Here is a 20,241-nt window from a genome sequence, read left to right as displayed (position 1 = left end):
TTCTTTATTTGGTTCGCTCCGGCAGACCCAAGCGCAGACACACGAACTGACGAGACTTGATTAAAACATCAAAGGCAAACAACGATCTGACAGCTTTTGCTGTTGGCACAGTCAAGTAATAACTTCCTGCTTAAACTCAGGTGCAAATTATGAGGTACAAGTGTGTTGGTCTTCCACTTGGTCCACGGTGGCATTCTGGATCCTAACAATTATTAAAGGGACAGTGAGATATTTAGTGCCTCCTAGTGGTACAAACAAACTTTCATTCAGTTAAAAAATATTAGGCATAACTACACATTCCAATGTGAATCTTTGGAAATATTCATAGCGTCATGAAGCAGAACAGGATCAGGACCCAAACGCGTGACGTTTCTCACACAAGCCTTTCATTTTACGGAAAATGGGGAGTCATGCACGTTGGACAGCAGTCTGGCGTGAAGTGATAGGAAGCCAGAGGCCGACGAGATCGATACCAATTGCTTGATTCGATATTGGACAAATGGAGTAGATACCGGACAGGACAGACATGATTGATAATTAAACAGGAAAATCGAAATAAAACACGACAAAAATAGACGGGAACAAAAAGTGGAAACTGATATTAAACAGGACAAAAATAAACGGGAACAATACCGGACAGGGAATACCAACAGGAAACAGGACCGAGTCAAAACCCACGTCTTGCGCGGCAGAGGTTCTTTGACAGACTGACAAAGGAAGAGTGAGAGCACTGAGCTTAAATAGACGGCAAGCCAATCTATCAATGAGCCGCAGCTGGCGCCACACGGGCGGGGCCAATTGGGTGCCATGGCAACCGTGACACATAGGTCGAGTTCTTTTAGATACCGAGTAGTCGCTGCCATGTTTGTCTGGCATCTCGCTGCTCCACTGTGCTCTGTGGCCCTGGTTTTCATTCGCAGTAGACAACATAGTGCCATCTAGTGGTCAAATATTAAACAAGTTACCTTTAATGTTTCCAATGCTTTTAAAATATTTACAATATTAAACTGATTTTTCCTTTTGAAGTTAAATTTCTAAAAGGCTTAAATATATATGTATATAACCTTATAAACACAACGTGGCACCTATTTACTCACGGCATGACAACATGTAAAACAAAAATAAAGATCATTTGTGTTAAAAAAAAACGATTTTCAGGTACCAGATAAACATTTTAGCATCTTTCTGAGTAATTTCCACCCTGCAGGAAATACAGTGTTGCTTATTGTATTTAGCAGTATCTATTTTTGCTTTTCTCGTAGAAAAAAAAGAATTAAAACACCGGAAATGATCCAAAAACGCATACATTATGGGAAAACGTAAGTGGACAGGGATGATTTTAAATTAAAAAAAAAAAAACAACAACATGAAAACGGTATTTAAAGAATTTACAGTCTTTTTAAATCCTCCCCTTCAAAATAAAATTCAAATATAGTTCTTTATTTTTCATTTTGTTTATAAATATGATAGTAAACCTAATATAAAATATATTTAAGGAAATAAAATACAGAAGAATGCCCATTGATTTTTCTTTTTCATAAATGCCTCTCTTTCGGATTTTCCCAGTTTTTATGGATATTTATTTTGAAATCGTATTTCTTTGTTTTTAGGGGTAATCATCAGACTATTTTTCAGATTATTATTTTTTTTCCCCTCTCGAAATATTCGTTTCCACTCCTTTTTGTATTTTTCTATTTCATAAGGAATCGTGTTTTCAGATTAGTGAATATATCGGGGGGTTTTGTTTTTAGTTTTTTAAAAATTCTATTTGTTTTCAAAAAATTTTTTATTTTTACACTACCATTTCCCCAGTTTTTCTTAACCTGTGTTCTCATAAATGCGCCTGATAGGGCAGGGGTGTGGAACTCAGTTTGGGGGCCACACGGTAAAAAATAAAAACATCTTGGAGGCCGGACTCGTAGATTAGAGAGAAGGAAAGAAAGGATAAAGAGAAAGGGAGTGAAAGAAAGAGAAAGGGAGGGAAAGACAGAGGAAAAAAAGAAAAAGAAAGAGAAAGAAAGAAAGAAAGGGAAAGAAAAAGGGAATGAGGGAAAGGGAAAGAGAAAAAGAGAGAAAGAGAGAGAAAAAGAGAGAAAGAGAGAAAGAAAGAGAAAGGTAATGAGGGAAAGAGAAAAAGAGAAAGAGAGAGAAAAAGAGAGAAAGAAAGAGAGAAAGAAAGAGAGTGAAAGAGAGAGAGAAAGAGAGAAAAAGAGAAAGAAGGGAGAGAATGAAAGACAAAAATCAGAAAGGTGAGAGAGGGAGAGAGCAATACGAAGAAAGAGAAAGAGTCAAACAGAGGCAGAGAGAGAAAAAAAAGTCACAGAGAAAGAGACTCGGAGAGAGAAAAAAGTGAAAGAGGCAGAAAGAAAAAGAATGAAAAAGAATGAAAAGGAGAGAAATCAGAAAAATCAAGAGATAAATCAATTAAATTCAGTTTGGGGGCCACGCGGTAAAAAATACAAAAAACATTATTTTGTAGGCCGGACTCGTAGATTAGAGAGAAGGAAAGAAAGGATAGAGGGATAGGGAAAGGGGGAAAGAAAAAAAAAAGAGAAAGAAACAACGAAAGGGAAGGAAAAAAGATAGAAAGAGACATTGGCGTAGAGAAATAGAAACAGAAGGAAAGAAGAAGGAAAGGAACAAAGCAAAGAAAGAACTAAATAAAAAAGGAGGGAGAGAATGAGATAAAAGTCAGAAAGGAGAGAGAGAGAGAGAGAGAGAGCAATACAAAGAAATAGAAAGAGTCGAACAGAGGCAGGGAGAGAAAGAGTCACGGAGAGAGAAAGAGACATTCAAAGAAAAAAAGTGAGAGACAGAAGGAAAAGAATAAGAAAGAAAGAGAAAAGGAGAGAAGAGATAAATCAAGAGAAATTTAGAGAGCAAAAGAGAGAAAATAAATGAAACGGGGAGAGAGAGAAAAACAGAAGAAAAATAAAGAGAAAAATAGAGGAAAAAGAGACAGAGAAAGAGACAATGACAACAAGAGAGACAAAGAGAGTATAGGAAAGAGAAAGTGAAAGAGAGAGAGAAAATGTGAGAGAAAAAGAGGGAAGAGAGAGAGAGAGAGAGAGAGAGAGAGAGAAAGAAGGAACGAAACAAAGACGAAGGAAATAAATAAATGTCAAAAGGAGGCAGAGAGAGAAAGAAAGTCACAGAGAAATAGCGACTCAGAGAAAAAAAGAGAGAGGCAGAAAGAAAAAGAATGAAAAAGAAAGAAAAGGAGGAAATCAGAGAATTGTATAATAAACACCCCCCACAACCCCGTCAGGATAATGTTTTTTTCTGTTTTTTCAGGTTATTATTTTAGTTTAACACCCCCCATCCCTCTTTTAAACTATATTTTCTACTCTTTCGATAAAGACAATGCATGTTTTGAAACAAAAACAAAAAATAAGACGATTTGAGGAAAACGTCTCAAATATTTCCGTTTGATTTTCTATGAACACAAATTTCTACGAGGCTGTTCTCAAATTGCGTATACAAGGCCTCTATCTTCACGACGAATGCTACTAGATCACAATAAAGAATACTTGATGAGGTTCTAAAAAAAAAGCTAGATTTTATTTTATTCAAAGTTAAAAAAGAAATCCAATAAAGCGAGAGAGTGAGCGTGCACGTGAAGCTTTTGCTATTCATGTGCCTGTAATGTTATTTCGCGCGGGAAGAGGAAGAATAGAAACACGCTCGTGGATTCTTTCGAAATATTTCACGAGAAAGTTTGATGATGGGGTGGGGGGTTGCAAAGAGGGGGGGGGGGGGTACCCACGCAGCATTGTTCCCACGGAAAGCCGCTTTGACGGGCTGCACTTGTTGCGGTAAAAGGGTTTAATATTCATGGCGTTTTTGTTGTTTGGTGGGGAAGAAATAGTCCCTCCTGCACCCCCCCCCCCAAACGTTTTGAAACCGGACCCCTGTTTTGAGTGCTTCGGCAGAGATTTTTTTCTTCGTTTTCTTTTTCGAGTTTTATTCGCGACATCTTTATTCCGTTGGAACGCTAGGGGTTAGGGATGGGTCGTTCGAAAACGAGACGGGTTTGTGAGCAGGCTCTTTGAGTGATGAGAGCCGGCTCCTGGATGAATCTCTTCGAAATTCTCTCCTTTTCTCCCTTTATCTTTTCTTTTTCTTCCTTTTGGTTTCTGTCTCTATCCATCCATATCGTTTTTTCTTTCTTTTTTCTCTTTCTATATTTTTCACCTATGCTCCCTTTCTGTTTCTCTTTCATTGGATCTATCTCTTTATATTCTCTTTTTTCTTTTTCACTCCCTCTTTCTATATTCCCATCTCCTATCACTCTCTCTCTATATTCTTTTTCTCCCTCTCTATCTCTCAATATTTCTCACTCTTGCTTTCTCTTGATCTTTCTATATCTATTCTTTTCCTCCCTCTCAATCTTTCTATATTTATCCTTTCTCTTTTCCCCTCTGTATCCTTGTTTCTCCTTTCCCTCAAACTTTCTATATTTCTCTCCCTCTCTTTTTTCTGTCTTCCTCTTTCTATATTGCTCTCTCTCTTATCTTCTCTTTTTCATTCTCTTTCTCATCTTTCTTTCTCTTTTACAGTCCCTTCTGTTCCCCTCTCTTTTTGCTCGTATCTTTTTTTGCTCTTTTCTCACTCTCTTTCTCACAATCCTTCCCTCTCTTCCCTCATGATTATTTCCATTTCTTTCACTCGTCTTTTTCTCACTCACTTTTTTCTTTAGGTTTCTATATTTCACTGACTTTCCTTCTCTTATTCCCACCCACCCTTTCACTCACTGTTTTTCTTTCTAAGTTGTTATAGTTCTCATTCTTTTTCTCCATCTTTCCTTCTATTTCTCCACTAACCTTTTCTTTCTCTATCTTTTTCTATCTCTCAATATTTCTCTCTTGATTTGTCTTCTCTCGATCTTTCTATATTTCTCTTGATCTTTTCTCTTTTCCCCCTCTGCATCCTCCTTTCTACCTCTTTCTCTCGCTTGTCTTTTTCCTTCTATATTTTTCTCTCTCTCTCTTATTTCCTTTCAATAGTACTCTCTCCCTCTTTTTCTTTCTTTCTCCTTAATAGCCCTCTTCTCTTCCCCTCTCTGTATCTATTTTTGCTTTCTTTCTCACTATACTTCTCTCTCTTCCCTTCTGTTTATTTCTATTTCTTTCACTCGTCTCATTCTCACTCACTTTTTATCTCTAGGTTTCTATATTTCAATGCTTTTCCTTCTCTTATTCTCACCCACCCTTTCGCTCTCTTTCTCTCACTGTTTTTCTCTCTAAGTTTTTAGAGTTGTCATTCTTTCCATCTTTCCTTCTATTTCAGTTTCTCCACTACCCTTTTCTTTCCTTCTCTTTTTCTCTCTCAATATTTCTCTCTCTTGCTTTCTCTTCTCTCAATCTTTCTATACTTCTCTTGATCTTTTCGCTCTTTCCCCTCTCTGTATCCTTCTTTCTCCCCCTTTTCCTCAAGCTTTCTATTTTTCTCTCCCCTTCTCCCTCTTTTTCTCTTGCTTGTCTCTTTCCCTTTACTTTTCTTTTTCCTTCTATATTTTCTCTCTCTCTCTCTCTCTCTCTCTCTCGCTCAATATTTCTCTCTCGATCTTTTCTCTCTTGTCCCCCTCTGCATCCTTCTTTCTCCCTCTTCTCTCGCTTGTCTCTTTCCCTCTACTTTTCTCTTTGTCTTTTTCCTCTTTATTTTTCTCTCTCTTATTTCCTCTTTCAATAATGCTCTCTCCCTCTCTTACTCTTTTTCTTCTCTTTCTTTCTCCTTTACAGCCCCCTTCTCTGCCCCTCTCTCTGTATCTATTTTTGCTTTCTTTCTCACTATCCTTCTCTCTTCCCTTCTGTTTATTTCTATTTCTTTCACTCGTCTCTTTCTCACTCACTTTTTTTCTTTCTAGGTTTCTATATTTCACAGACTTTCCTTCTCTTATTCTCACCCACCCTTTCCCTCACTGTTTTTCTCTATGTTTTTAGAGTTGTCATTCTTTCTCTCCATCTTTCCTTTTATTTCTGTTTCTCCTTCTCTACCCTTTTCTTTCCTCGTCTCTTTTTGTATCTCTTTCTCTTTAAATATATATATTTCTCTTTTAGTGTTTCTCTTCCCTCTTTTTCTCTGAAGGAGCTCGTGAAGGATCAATACGAGCATAGTCATCTTTCTGTTGCTTACTATAAAGTTCACTGTCTCGTGAACCAATAAAGGCTAATATATAATATAGTAACATCCGACATTTTTAAAATAATTTTGATGCATTATAATTCATTATCATCGGGCCATTTCAACAAAACTGAACAGTTCAGGAACCAAAAGAGCCGTCTCTTTTCAGTCAGCCGTGCCGAAAGAGCCAGTTCTCTAAAACAGCCACAATACCCACCTCTACCCCCCACCCCCCTCACTTTTTGTGATGTAACCCCCCCAATGAAAAGTGTCGCAAATCAATCTTTCATGGGGGGGGGGGAGCTTTTCAGGACGATTTGACATCCATGCACGCCTCTTTTCACCGGCTACAAGGAGGATTGGAAGGAAAAATGGGATTTTTTTTCTTTAAATACAAACCCCCCTCCCCATTAGAAAAAAGTGAGGAGGGAGGGGGGGCATATATGGAGGTATAGATGGCAAAAAAAAAGAAGCAAGGTGAGTGACAAGGCACGTAAAAAGATTACTGAGCAAACAGCTGCTTTTTTTATGAGCCTCCCCCAGATGATATCGACCCCCCCCTCTATATTCCCTTTCTGATCTAGATTGATTTACATTGATGGCATTCATCACCCCCCCCCTAAAAAATCAAGGCGGGGTCGGGTTCTTTATTAAAGAGGAATTAAAAAACCTCAATGTATGCATTAACCCCGGTTTTTGAGCCCCCCCCCCTCCTATAAGGGCCCCATCGACGAGGGAGGGGGGGGTCTTTTCTCTCAGCCATTTAAAGCCCATCAATTTGGTGTGGATGATTGACAATTATTGCACAAAGACGCACGCTAATTGTCGCGTTACAAAGAGCTGCTGGGAAAGCTATCAAAGAGAAGGAGAAGTAGGGGAGACAAAAAAAGGAAGAAAAAAAAAAAGATTTGCTGGAGTTTAGGAACAACAAAACGTGTTGGAATAGATTAGGAGCTTCAATGAATATCATTTGGATCCATCCAGCACGCTTGCGAGAACATTAATGAGGTCAAGTGGAAAAGTAACAGATTGGTGAGGAACAAAAGCGTTGGCGCAACACATTTGGATGGGGAACAGTCGCGGGCGAATGTTTTGTTCCGGGGGGCGGGGAAAAAAACCCACCTGTCGGGATTATTCCACAGGTTGAGTGTCGGTAAATTTCGATTATTGGAGATAATGGATTGGTCGAAAGGGAAGACCAAGCAAATTAGAAAGCATTTTCCATGGTGGTTTGCTTATCACCAAATTATATGGGAAGAACAATTGTACTAGAGCAGGGGTGTCAAACTCAATTTTAACTCGGGGGCCGGACTAGTAGATTAAAAAGAAAAAAAGAGATAAATAAATAAGAGAAAGAGGGAGGGAAAAGGAGAAAGGGCAAGACAAAGAAAGAAAAAGAGAGAGGGAGAGAGCGTGAAAATCAAAAGATAAAAAGTTGTGACAGACAGGAGAGAAAAAAGAAAAGAAAGCGCGAAGGGTAGGAAGAGAGAAAGAGAAAAAAGGAAGTTGGAGCAAAAGAAGTTAAAAAGACACAGACAGAGGGACGGACGGACAGAGGGACGGACGGACAGAGGGACGGACAGACAGAGGGACGGACAGACAGACAGACAGAGGGACGGACAGACAGACAGACAGAGGGACGGACAGACAGACAGACAGAGGGACGGACAGACAGACAGAGGGACGGACAGACAGACAGAGGGACGGACAGACAGACAGAGGGACGGACAGACAGACAGAGGGACAGACAGACAGACAGAGGGACAGACAGACAGACAGAGGGACAGACAGACAGACAGAGGGACAGACAGACAGACAGAGGGACAGACAGACAGACAGAGGGACAGACAGACAGACAGAGGGACAGACGGACAGACAGAGGGACAGACGGACAGACAGAGGGACAGACGGACAGACAGAGGGACAGACGGACAGACAGAGGGACAGACGGACAGACAGAGGGACAGACGGACAGACAGAGGGACAGACGGACAGACAGAGGGACAGACGGACAGACAGAGGGACAGACGGACAGACAGACGGACAGACAGAGGGACAGACGGACAGACAGAGGGACAGACGGACAGACAGAGGGACAGACGGACAGACAGAGGGACAGACAGACAGAGAGAGAGAGAGAGGAATAAATACAAGTACAGTGTCTTTGTTGGAGGCACTTGGCTTTGGCAACATCAAGTTGACATATTTCAACCTGCCGCTTGTTTTTCTCTTGTGCTTCTCTGAGTGTTGTCTCGCGGGCCGGATTCAATCCCTTGACGGGCCTGATCTGGCCCGCGGGCCGCCTGTTTGACACCTGTGTACTAGAGTCTATCTTAGTCCCGATATGACAAAGAATATGGAAAATCCAATGTTTTCTGTGACTATTTTCTCAGAAATAATACAGCCCCAACAGTGCCACTGATAGGACAAGTCAATGGCGGCAAGGCCACTCGTCGAGTGGTAACTACTCCCATGAACTCTTATATTATGGGGCTCAGGAGGTAGAGCGCTCGTCTAGGGATCAAGGGATCCCAGTTCGAATCCCGGCTCGTCCGTGTTACATGTCGAAGTGTCCTTGGGTAAGACACTGAACCCCTAATACCCCCAATAAGCCGGTTAGCGCCTTACATGGCTGCAAGGCCGCTATTGGGAAATGTGGAGCACATTGTAAAGTGCTTTGGGAAGTCTTGACTTTATTGCCTTTTAGATGTAATGAACAACACCAGACCCAAACTTGATTGCCAAATTAACGATTAAGTGGTCTGCTGAGGCCATGAGAGGGATTGAAGGATTTTATACATTTGACTCTAAAGGATTTTGTACGATTGAATACAAATGACATTTAATGCAAAAGATATTCACCGACTGGGCTGTGGTGCGAGGTCCGGGCACCCTGGTGGAAAATGTTGTTTACAGGAACGGCGGGAACCGGACGTACGGCTGATAAGATAATCAGCGCATCCGGACGCTGTTGACGCAGAAAGGCCCTGATGACGTAGAAACGCTCGGTGTTGTTTTGAGTATCCCAGACATTGGGACGCTCATCTACAGGATGGCGAGCCCCAGGGGGGCTTCCTTGGCGCGCCCATGGGAGGAGTCGGCACGCCATTATGCGGGGAGAAGATGGCCAATAGGAGAAAGCTAAAGGACTTGAGAAAAAGGCTTCCCAGAGACTCCAGCGTCACTAATTTGGCCGTTTTCGATGGAGTACAAAATAAATCTGCTCCCCGTGTGGAAATGTCAGCTTCCTGTTCATCTTTTCCCCCAAGAAACGAGCGTGCATAAATTGTAGGGTGAATGTAGGCTGCGTTTGGTTAATGGAGTCGGATAACTAATCCGAACAATTTGGTAAACGGTACATTTTGATATTTAATTCCCAACAGTAGCAGATTGGCGAGGAACAAAAGCGTTGGCGCAACACATTTGGATGGGCAAGACTCGCGAGCGAATGTTTTGTTCAGGGGGGGTGGGTAAAACCCACCTGTCGGGATTATTCCACAGGTTGAATGTCGGTAAATTTCAGATCTTATCTGGTGGTTATTGGGGTGGGTTGATCAATCTGAAACAAAATGAGGCAAAATGTTAGCGTAGAATGTTAGATTTTTGTGGTTGCTTTATGAAATAGGAATATATACTAGAGTGAAAATATATACCTTGTGACTTGTTACATCCACTGAAGCCTGGTCATCCTGGAAGGTGGCTGAACTCATGTGCAGTCCCTTCATTTTTTGAGCTTTTCCTTGCCCTCATGTAGGTTCTAGATCAGGGGATGGTGTCATAACAGTCTGTAGTCTTTAATTGTGCTGCCCTACGAGACTTCTTGTGATTAAGGGCACTACCGTTGGTTAATTGGATCCCTTAATCACATGGGTCTTAGAGGTACTATTTCCCGTGGTGTGTCTTGGGCAAGTATGGCCTGGTGGCACCCACCGCTCTCCAGGCCAGTAAGTAAATGTGGCTAGGTAGGTAGGATCCCTTATGATTGTAGGGGTAGTATCCACTAGGTTCGTAGGGGTACCATTTCCTGTGGTGTGTCTTGGGCAAGTACAGCCTGGTGGCACCCATCTAACAAATGTTTCTAACCAGTCTAAAACTGGAGACCTTTTGTATGTTAGGCAAATGTTCTAACCACTGCACTCCGGAAACACTGGTTAGTTGGTCTGATCCCGTTACGCCTAGGGTCGTAGGGGCACCATTTCCTGTGGTGTATCTTGGGTAAGTACAGCCAGGTGGCGCCCCCATCAATCTTCAGGCCAACAAATGTTTCCAACTGGTCTCAAACTGGAGACTTTTGCGTGTTACGCAAATGTTTTAACCACTGCAGGACGGAAACACTGGTTTGTTGGTTGGATCCCTTAACTACTAGGGTTGCAGGGGCACCGTTTCCCGTGGTGTGTCTTGGGCAAGTATGACATGGTGGCACCCACCCTTCTTCAGGCCAGTTAGTAAATGTGGCTAGGTAGGTAGGATCCCTTAGAATCGTAGGGGTAGGATCCAATAGAGTCATAGGGGCACCATTTCCTGTGGTGTATCTTAGGCAGGTACGACCTGGTGGCGCCCATCCATCTTCAGGCCAACAAATGTTTCCAGCTGGTTTCAAACTGGAGACATTTTGCATATTAAGCAAATGTTTTAACCAATGCATTACAGAAACACTGGTTAATTGGTTGGATCCTTTAACGACTGGGGTCGTAGGAGCACCATTACCTGTGGTGTATCTTGGGCAAGTATGACCTGGTGGCGCCCATCAATCTTCAGGCCAACAAATTTTTCCAGGTGGTCTCAAACTGGAGACTTTTGCATATTAGGCAAATGTTTTAACCAATGCGCTACAGAAACACTGGTTAATTGGATGGATCCCTTAACGACTGGGGTCGTAGGAACACTATTACCTGTGGTGTGTCTTGGGCAAGTATGACCTGGTAGCACCCATCCCTCATCAGGCCAGTAAGTAAATGTAAGTAGTAGGTATGATCCCTTAACCACTAGGGTCGCAGGGGCACCATTCACCGTGGTGCGTCTTGGGCAAGTACAACCTGGCGGCACCCATCCCTTTCTATGTTTCAACACGGTCTCAAACCGGGGACCTATCTTGTGTTAGGCGAATGCGCCAACTACTGCGCGACTGAATCATACAACCTTGTAAAAATATGTTCAATGCAAATCCTGGACTACTAGTAGCAAAAGATAGGCAGGATCAACGAAGAGAAATAAGGCAAACTGGAACGCGAAAACTACACCTTGGCTTTCTATGAGAATTTCAGCCCAGCCCATTTGCGACATGGCGTAGATTAAAAAAAAAGAAAAGAAAAAAAAAAGGCCACCTGTAAGGGTAAATGGAGACCAGGAAGGCTGAAAGCCACTGCCTCGTCTCCCCTGCCAGAAAAAAATGGCAAAACCAAGCCATGATCTCCTTTTCCCTATCCCTCGGCTGAGGGATGCGACAAAAGGGATAGAGAGACTTCGGCAAGTGCTCCTTTTTCTTACCCAAATGTAAGCAAGAAAATTTCACAACCACCTGTTTTTGGTGCAGGGGAAAATAAAATTTAATTTCTGACATGCAATGAAAATGATCCCAGATAATTAGTTTATTATCTTAACCACGGGTTTATGGATCAGTAATTTTATTACAGCTACAGAATTTATTTCTCAGTTCACCTTTTCTAAGACTGCGAGGGGTTGTGTCAACAATGTCCTTTAATTCTTGTGCGTGATTTTATATTCCTTGTCATGTAAACAAATGTAGTTTGCAAGTATCGAAACACGGGCATTATTTTTTTGCGTGTCTTTACTATTTTCTTCCCGGTCTTATTATTCATTATCCATATCAATGAACTGAAAAAAATCGATAAAGCTAAAAGGATAATCATTTTAGAGTATTGCTTCCTTCAGGATAAATGCTAGACACAATACGAGGTTGTGTCTAATTCATTCAGGTGGGATATTGGGAGCGCTACCTACTGGCCGAATCGGTAACCACTGAATTAGATTCGGAATAAAATAAATATAATTTAAAGAATTACTCGACAGTCCCTCCTTCAACTGGACCCTAGCTCTGGTGGCACTACAAGTCAAATGAGTTTAAGATAAAAATTATTTAAAGTATGCATTTAGTAAATAACTAGATTGCATGAAAAAATCAAGTAATAAATGATTTAAAATTCATATATAAAACAGAGCAATGAAAAAAAGAGAAATATCGAACGTGCAACAGGACCCAAAAACACAAACGCGCTTGACAAGAGTCATTAAAATGAGATTAAGTGCCTCAGCATGCACATTGCAGTCCGGATCGGATAATCGGACGCAAAGGTGAGAGCAGAGGTGCCCACCCCCATGCTGCACGGCCATTCTTCCCTCTGTCAAGCTACACCTGCCTGCCGTCATATGGAGGGGGGCGAAAAGAGGGGGAGGCATGAAATCGGCAGAATGGGCGACACTCAATAAAGATTAACTGGGGGGGAGCAAACGGTCCCCATTTAAGTGCAACCAAAAGCTAATAAAGCGTCGTGCGGACCCTTTCATAAACTACGTCACGGGTGACGACACAGCTGAAGCTGGAGGCAAAACAAGACTTGGTTAGAAGACAGAGGAAAAGAAAGCAGTGGTTGCAGCTAGTTGTCATCAGGGTTGGGTAGGGTAACTTTAACTTGATTACTTTCAATTACTTTTGGATGACTCCAATACCAAATATTTTATATTTTATAACCTTATCTTCTCTGTTCCTTTATCTTCTTGGCTTTTTTACCTCACTGTGAATGTGTGAAACTGGAGTGTCATGCCCAATATCGTTGTCACAATGTTAACCCATTTTGTAACAATGACAATAAAGGTCTATTCTATACTATAATATGCTAATAAAAGACAAAAGAAACTAAATATGAATAAAATGACTAAATTTTGTGCAGGCTTGGGGAGTAACTGAATACATGGAACGGCAAAAATTATTTTCATTTTGTTTCTGTCGCATTTTATGTTCGTTTTGCCGGAGATCAAAGAGATCAAAGCCAGGAGAGAAAGCTTACCACGTGTTGTGAGTCATCATTTTATTCATATTTACTTTCTTTTGTCTTTTATTAGCATATTTGGTATTGGAGTCATCCAAAAGTCATTGAAAGTAATCCAGTTAAAGTAACCCTACCCAACCCTGGTGGTAATCATGTGTTTGTGTGCCAGAATCAGAGAAAGAAATTGTTAGCGATCGTTGAAGTTTTACAGGATCCCAGCGGACACTCCTAATCAAAGAAAAAGACGAGTTCTGGATAAATGCATTAAAGCAAAAAGATTGGACCGAGGCGCTCATCAAAAAACTCCTTGTCAGGTAAAATAAGTTAAATGTACAAGATTGTTGCTATCGAGTCCATATTACTTATTCTATCGGCAGTGTCCTGTAATTTGCTTTAGCTAACTATTAGCATGTAGCCTTAAAGTAATCAAGAAATGCTTCTAAAGAAAATTACATGGATAATTAGATGTATCTAATAAATGACTTGGATTGTGTGACAAGTATTTCTTTGCAGTGCATGCTTGTTTTTTGTTATTGACCAGTCTCACAGTGTTTACAAGGCTAATAATGACATTTAGGCTACACGCTAACTGTTAGCTGAAGCTAAGGAATTAGATATTATAAGTCATATGGACTCAATAGCAACAATCACACACTCTCAATCGCTGGATAAAGGAAAGAAGGCAACACGAAGAAGTAGGGGCTCCTCGATATGTGGACAAATAATAGATCAAAGCCATTCCTGACATCTAGTGGTGATGTATCATACTAAAATCTTTCCCAGACGTTTGATACATACTGGTCAACAGTGCCAATGCCTTTAGAAATTTAACAATGAATACAAATTATTGAATTTATTAAAAGGATTATAAATAGTGACACCAATTTTTTTTCTCATTTCCAAATGAAGGCAACTTTTTTCTATTGACATTTTTTTGTATTACGGGAAAAAAAAACATTCCAAATAAAAATTGTGTTTTCCAAAATGTTTAGGTCGTTTTATAGATTACTTTTTTTCTTTTTTTTAGAATTTGTATTTTTTTCTCCTCAGATTACAGTATTTCAGATTTTTTAAAACAATCTTTTTTACATAACATTTTTCAAGAGAAGTTTGGTCCGTATCTGAACATCCTTTTCAAGAAATAACGTCTGTTATTCATTTTTTGATCCACCGAGACTTCCAAGAAACATGGCAAAGATGTCAAGCATTTACAAACACTTAACCCAAAATGTAAGCTTTTTCCAAATCTTGAACACACATCAAAATTCAAGCATTTTCAAGATTTCAAGCACCCGTACGAACCCTGATAGATGCAATGGCAAAACGAAACCATTTTTTGGGGGCAGACCTGTTTTCTTTTTCTTCATTTAAAGCGTAGTCCATTGAGTCAGACTTCCAAAAAACCATGGCAACAATTTCAAGAATTTACAAGCACTTTGCCCAAAATTCAAGCTTCTTTCAAACCTTGAAAACACATAAAAATTCAAGAGCAGAGTCTGGAGACCAGGAAGGCTGAAAGTCACAGCTTTGTCTTCCCAGCCAGCAAAAATGGCAAAACCAAGCCATGATCTCCTTTTCCCTATCCCTCGGCTGAGAGATGCGACAAAAGGGATGGAAAGATTTTTGCAAAGAGGGTTTTTTCTCCGCCGTGCGGCCACAACAACTAGCACCACCGGACCCCAATGTAAGCTAGAAAATATTTCACAACCACCTGTTTTTGGTGCAGGGGAAAATAATATTTCATTTCTGACATGCAATGAAAATTCCTGATAATTAAAACAGGTTTTATTATCTTAACCACGGGTTTATGGATCAGTAATTTTATCACAGATACAGAATTTCTCAGTTCACCTTTTCTAAGACTGCGACGGGTTGTGTCAACAATGTCTTTTTACTCTTGTGTGTGATTCAATTTTCCTTGTCGTGTCAGAGAGCAGTCTGTGGCATTTTCTTTTAGCAGTCTTTTTTTATTTTTCTTCATTTAATGCGTAGTCCATAGAGTGAGACTTCCAAGAAACATGGCAACGATTTTAAACCTCTACAAGCGCTTCACCCAAAAATCAAGCATCGCCAAGGATTTCAAGCGCCCGTACGAACCCCAAATACTATAAATTCACTCATTTTCAGCAGAACAAATGAATCCCCAGGGATGTTTTTCTTCCCCATTTAAAATCTTTTAAAAAGAGTCCTTTTCATTTCACCGTCTTTTTTCCACGGCCCTTATGGTCCCATTAGCTCCGAGACCATGTAGCGGAGCGGCTAACAATGAATTAATTCGAGCGTCCGCATTCATTGATGCTCTGGGAATGAGCTTGCGACAAGAACGTTATGAGGAGGGCCACAAAGCGCCACCGGCTCATTAGGGTCCTTGGGGAAAAGAGGAAGAGGATCAAAATCAAGGCGAGGATTTGGAAACAGCTGCAGAGCATCAATGCAGGGGCCGCCACGGGCCCCGCCGTGCCCCCCCCTTGGCAAAGCGGGGAGGGGTCAGGCAGGAGGATCGTGTCACTTATTATTAGGGCCCCGAGGACAAGCCGGTGCCTGAGGCACTCAGAATTGCTTTTTAAAGGGGATTCTTCCGATTCGATATTTTGGGGTCGGACTCCGAAATAGTAGACTAGTTATGAAGCAAAAATTAATCTGTTGCAGATTAAATTGATGAATGAATCAATGAACTCACCTGTTGATGTTCTAAGAGCAGAAAGCCAACCACTGGTGACTTGAAAAACTTGCAGTTCTGTTGAGGAGCGCAAAGTTCTAAAAGTGAACAGTTGCAGATTCATTTCATTGATTAATCGATTAACTCACCTTTTGCAGCCGTAATTCTTAAGAGCAGAAACGTTGTCAACCAAAAATAATTCTAAACTTGTGATTAGAAATAAAGTAAAAAAATAATTTTATTGACTAACTCACATGCAGCCGTAACTAATTTCAGAAAAATGTCAACCACTTGTAAATCATTTTTAAAAATAATTCAAACTCGTAATTAAGATTAATTTCATTAATCAATTAATTAACTCAGATTTTGCAACTGTAATTCTTAAGGACAGAATTATTGTCAACCACTTATAAATCATTTTTAAAAATAATTCAAAATTTGTAATTCCTCATAAAGTTGACAATTCTATTACGAGTGAATTAACTCAAATGGAGCCGTAACTGTTATGTCATAAAAATGTCAACCACTTTTAAATAATTTCTAAAAATAATTCTAACTCGTAATTGGTAAGAGAAAGATGCAGATTAATTTCATTGATCAATTAATTAACTCATATTTTGCAACTGTAATTATTAGGGCAGAAACATCGTCAACCACTTGTAAACAATTTCTAAAATGAATTCTAAAGTTGTGATTTGAAATAAATAAAGTTGAAAATAAATTATATCAACTAATTAACTCGCAGCCGTTACTGTAATGGCAGAAAAATGTCTTGTAAATAAATATAAAAACAAAAAAAAACTTGTAAATAATTTCTAAAAATAATTCTAACTCGTAATTCGTAAGAGAAAGTTGCAGATTAATTTCATTGATCAATTAATTAACTCATATTTTGCAACTGTCAACCACTTGTAAATAATTAAAAAATAATAATTCTAAACTTGTAATTTGAAATAAAGTTGAGAATTAATTCCATTGACTAATTAATTAACTCACATGCAGCTGTAACTAATAGTAAAAACATGTCAACTACTTGTAAATCATTTTTAAAAATAATTCAAAACTTGTTATTTGTAATGAAGTTGACAATTCTATTGACTAGTTAATTATCTCACATGCAGTCCTAACTGTAATGGCAGAAAAATGTCAACCACTTGTAAATAATTTCCAAAATTAATTCTAAAGTTGCGATTCGAAATAGAGAAAGTTAACAATTAATTCTATTGACTAATTAACTCACATGCAGCCATAACTGATGGCAGAAAAATATCAACCACTTGCAAATCATTTTTAAAAAGAATTCAAACTAGTAATTCGTAAGAGAAGGTAGCAGATTAATTTCATTGATCAATTAATTAACTCAATTTGCAACTGTAATTCTTAAGGACAGAGACATTGTCAACCACTTGTAAATCATTTTTAAACATAATGCTAAACTTGTTATTCGTAATAGAGAAAGTTAACAATTCTATTGACTAGTTAATTAACTCACATGCAGTCCTAACTAATGGCAGAAAAATGTCAACCACTTGTAAATATTTCCTAAAAATAATTCAAACTAGTAATTTGTAAGAGAAAGTTGCAGATTAATTTCATTCATCAATTAACTAACTCATATTTTGCAACTGTAATTCTTAAGGCAAGAGACATTGACAACCACTTGTAAATAATTTCGAAAATTAATTCTAAAGTTGTGATTCGAAATAAGGAAAGTTGACAATTAATTCTATTGACTAGTTGATTAACTCATTGGCAGCCATAACTAATGGCAGAAAAATATCAAACACTGGCAAATCATTTTAAAAAAATAATTCAAACTAATAACTCGTAAGAAAAAGTTGCAAATTAATTTCATCGATCAATTAACTCATATTTTGCAACTGTAATTCTTAAGGGAAGAAACATTGTCAACCACAATTTCTAAAAATAATTCTAAACTTAGAGAAAGTTGACAATTAATTCTATTGATTAGTTAATTAACTCACATGCAGCCATAACTGTAATGGCAGAAAAATGTCAACCACTTGTAATTTCTAAAAATAATTAACTTGTTATTCATAATAGAGAAAGTTCACAATTAATTCTATTGACTAGTTGATTAACTAACATGCAGACGTAACTGTAATGTCAGAAAAATGTCAACCACTTGTAAATCATTTTAAAAAATAATTCAAACTCCTAATTTGTAATAGAAAGTTGCAGATCAATTTCGTTGATCAATTAACTCATATTTTGCAACTGTAATCCTTAAAGTCAGAAACATTGTCAACCACTTGTTAATCATCTTTAAAATATTTCAAAACTTGTAATTCTTAATACAGAAAGTTGACAATTTCATTGACCAGTTGATCGATTAACTCGCATGCAGTGGTAGCAAGGGGCAGAAAAAAATGTCAACCACTTGTAAATTATTTTCAAAAACAACTCACTCCTGCTATGAAGCAAAGAGAAATTTGTAAAAAAGTAAACACTTGCGGATTAATTTCATTCACTAATTACCTAATTAATTAACTAATATATTATAATTGTATCTCTGAGGGTGGAAAGATTGTCAACCACATGAAAATCAAACAACTTATACTGAAGCTGAGAATAGAAATTTGTGAAAGTTAAGTGAACAGTTGGCCAAAACAATTACCTTAATTAATCAGTTAACTCACATGTTGTCGCTGCAGTTGTAAGAGCAGAAAATTTGCCACCCATGTGTAATCTTTACAAATAACCTTTTCTCATGCTAAGGAGTAGTAAGAGAAAATTCCAAAATTTTAACAGTTGCTGAATAATTTAATTGACTAATCAATTAACTCACATTTTGCAGCCGTAATTGTAAGGGCAGAAAAGATGTAAACCACTGGAAAACAATTTTGAAAAACATACTCCTGCTGGGAAGCAGAAATAGAAACATTTCGAAAGAGTTAAAAACTTCAATAAACTCACATTTTACAGTTGTAGCTGTATGGGAAGATACTTTGTCAACCACTGGTAAATCATTTTAAAAAGACTCTTACTAAAGATGAGAAGCAGAAAAATTTGTTAAACATTTGTCAATTCACATGTTGCAGTTGTAAGTTTAAGTTGGGGAGGAAATATAGTCAACCAATATGAAAATATAAAAATACATATATATTCCATACTCCTATGGAGGAGCAGAAATTAAAATTTGGCTCTCCAAGATTCCCCCAAAAGTCGATCAAACCAATCAATCAATTAATCGATCTCACAGCTGTGGCAGTAAGTCAGTCAAGGGCAATAGTATGAATTGGTCACGAGCAGTGTTCCCTCTAAGTTGCGCGCGTGCGCAATTGCGCACTGGTCGCACAAGAAAATCTAGCCAGCGCACAAAAATCAGGGCTCAAAATTACTCATTAAGAAGCGACTTAAGTCAAAGTTACAGTGCATGAAGGTAAAAATACACAGATTCCCCTGACGTTGTGTCCTAAATGCGGTATTTTGAAGTCGAGTCGAAGTAGAACGAAGTTGAGTAAAGTTAGTAGAGTTGGTCGAGAACCGGCTTCTTCGGCTCGGCTCACTAAAAGGTCCTAAACGGCTCTTCAGGTTGTTTTTGCTTCTTTAATCCCAACATGACCAAATATTAAGTAAAATGATGCACAAAATGACCCAAAGGAAGGGGGGAATAGAACAAAAAAGAAAAAAATTCCAAAATGAAAAAGTAGTGAAAAGCTGGGGAAAAAAGAAAAGAGAAAAAAAGAAGGAAAAATTTAGAAAAAAGCCAGAAAAAAATTAAAGAAATGTAGGAAAAAAAAGTAAATAGAGAACAAAAAGAAAAAGGTAACAGCTCAGAAAAAATAAACACAATGAGATTTTTTTAAAGGAATTTAAAAAAAAAGTAAAAAAAAAAAAAAGAAAAAGAAAAAGTTTGTGTTGCATTCAAATAATTGCCAATTATATCAAGTGAATCTTGTTGCCAACATTGTACTTCCACTAAAAAATGTGATTAGTTCAGTTCTGTATCTTACAAGCGACTAAATAAGCCCCCAAAAATGTTAATATTATGCGACAAAATATATCAGGAAATAAAAAGAAATGGATATCTTGTGAAAGAATTGTAAGAACAAACGACGTTTGTAGGCAATCGTACATGAGTCAATTCATTCAAAAGAGAAAAATCATTTTGCATAGCCGGAAACTCAGCAAAATGTCAAGTTTTGGACGTATTTGATAATGACTTAGTTGCCACACTTGGGATTGCCGTTGCTCACTGTTGTTTCAAGCGTTGCTCACCGACTTTGTGTGAACGCTCAGACCTGTGGAAAATTACAGGGAACATTGGTCACGAGTTGTAAATTAACTCGAAAATGACACGTCTTGTATTGGGACTTTAGGCGAATTTGACAGGAACATTAAGGAGTCAACTTGAAGAATGAATCCACTTGTTTTAGTTGCTGTTGTAAAAGAGGACAGAAACAAACTCTGCAACAGAAAACGTTCCCT

This window comes from Urocampus carinirostris, chromosome 16 (assembly GCF_059441175.1).
Source record: "Urocampus carinirostris isolate Australia breed hairy pipefish chromosome 16, RoL_Ucar_1.0, whole genome shotgun sequence".
In the NCBI taxonomy this organism is placed as follows: domain Eukaryota; kingdom Metazoa; phylum Chordata; class Actinopteri; order Syngnathiformes; family Syngnathidae; genus Urocampus; species Urocampus carinirostris.
Note: the sequence above shows the minus strand (reverse complement) of the source record.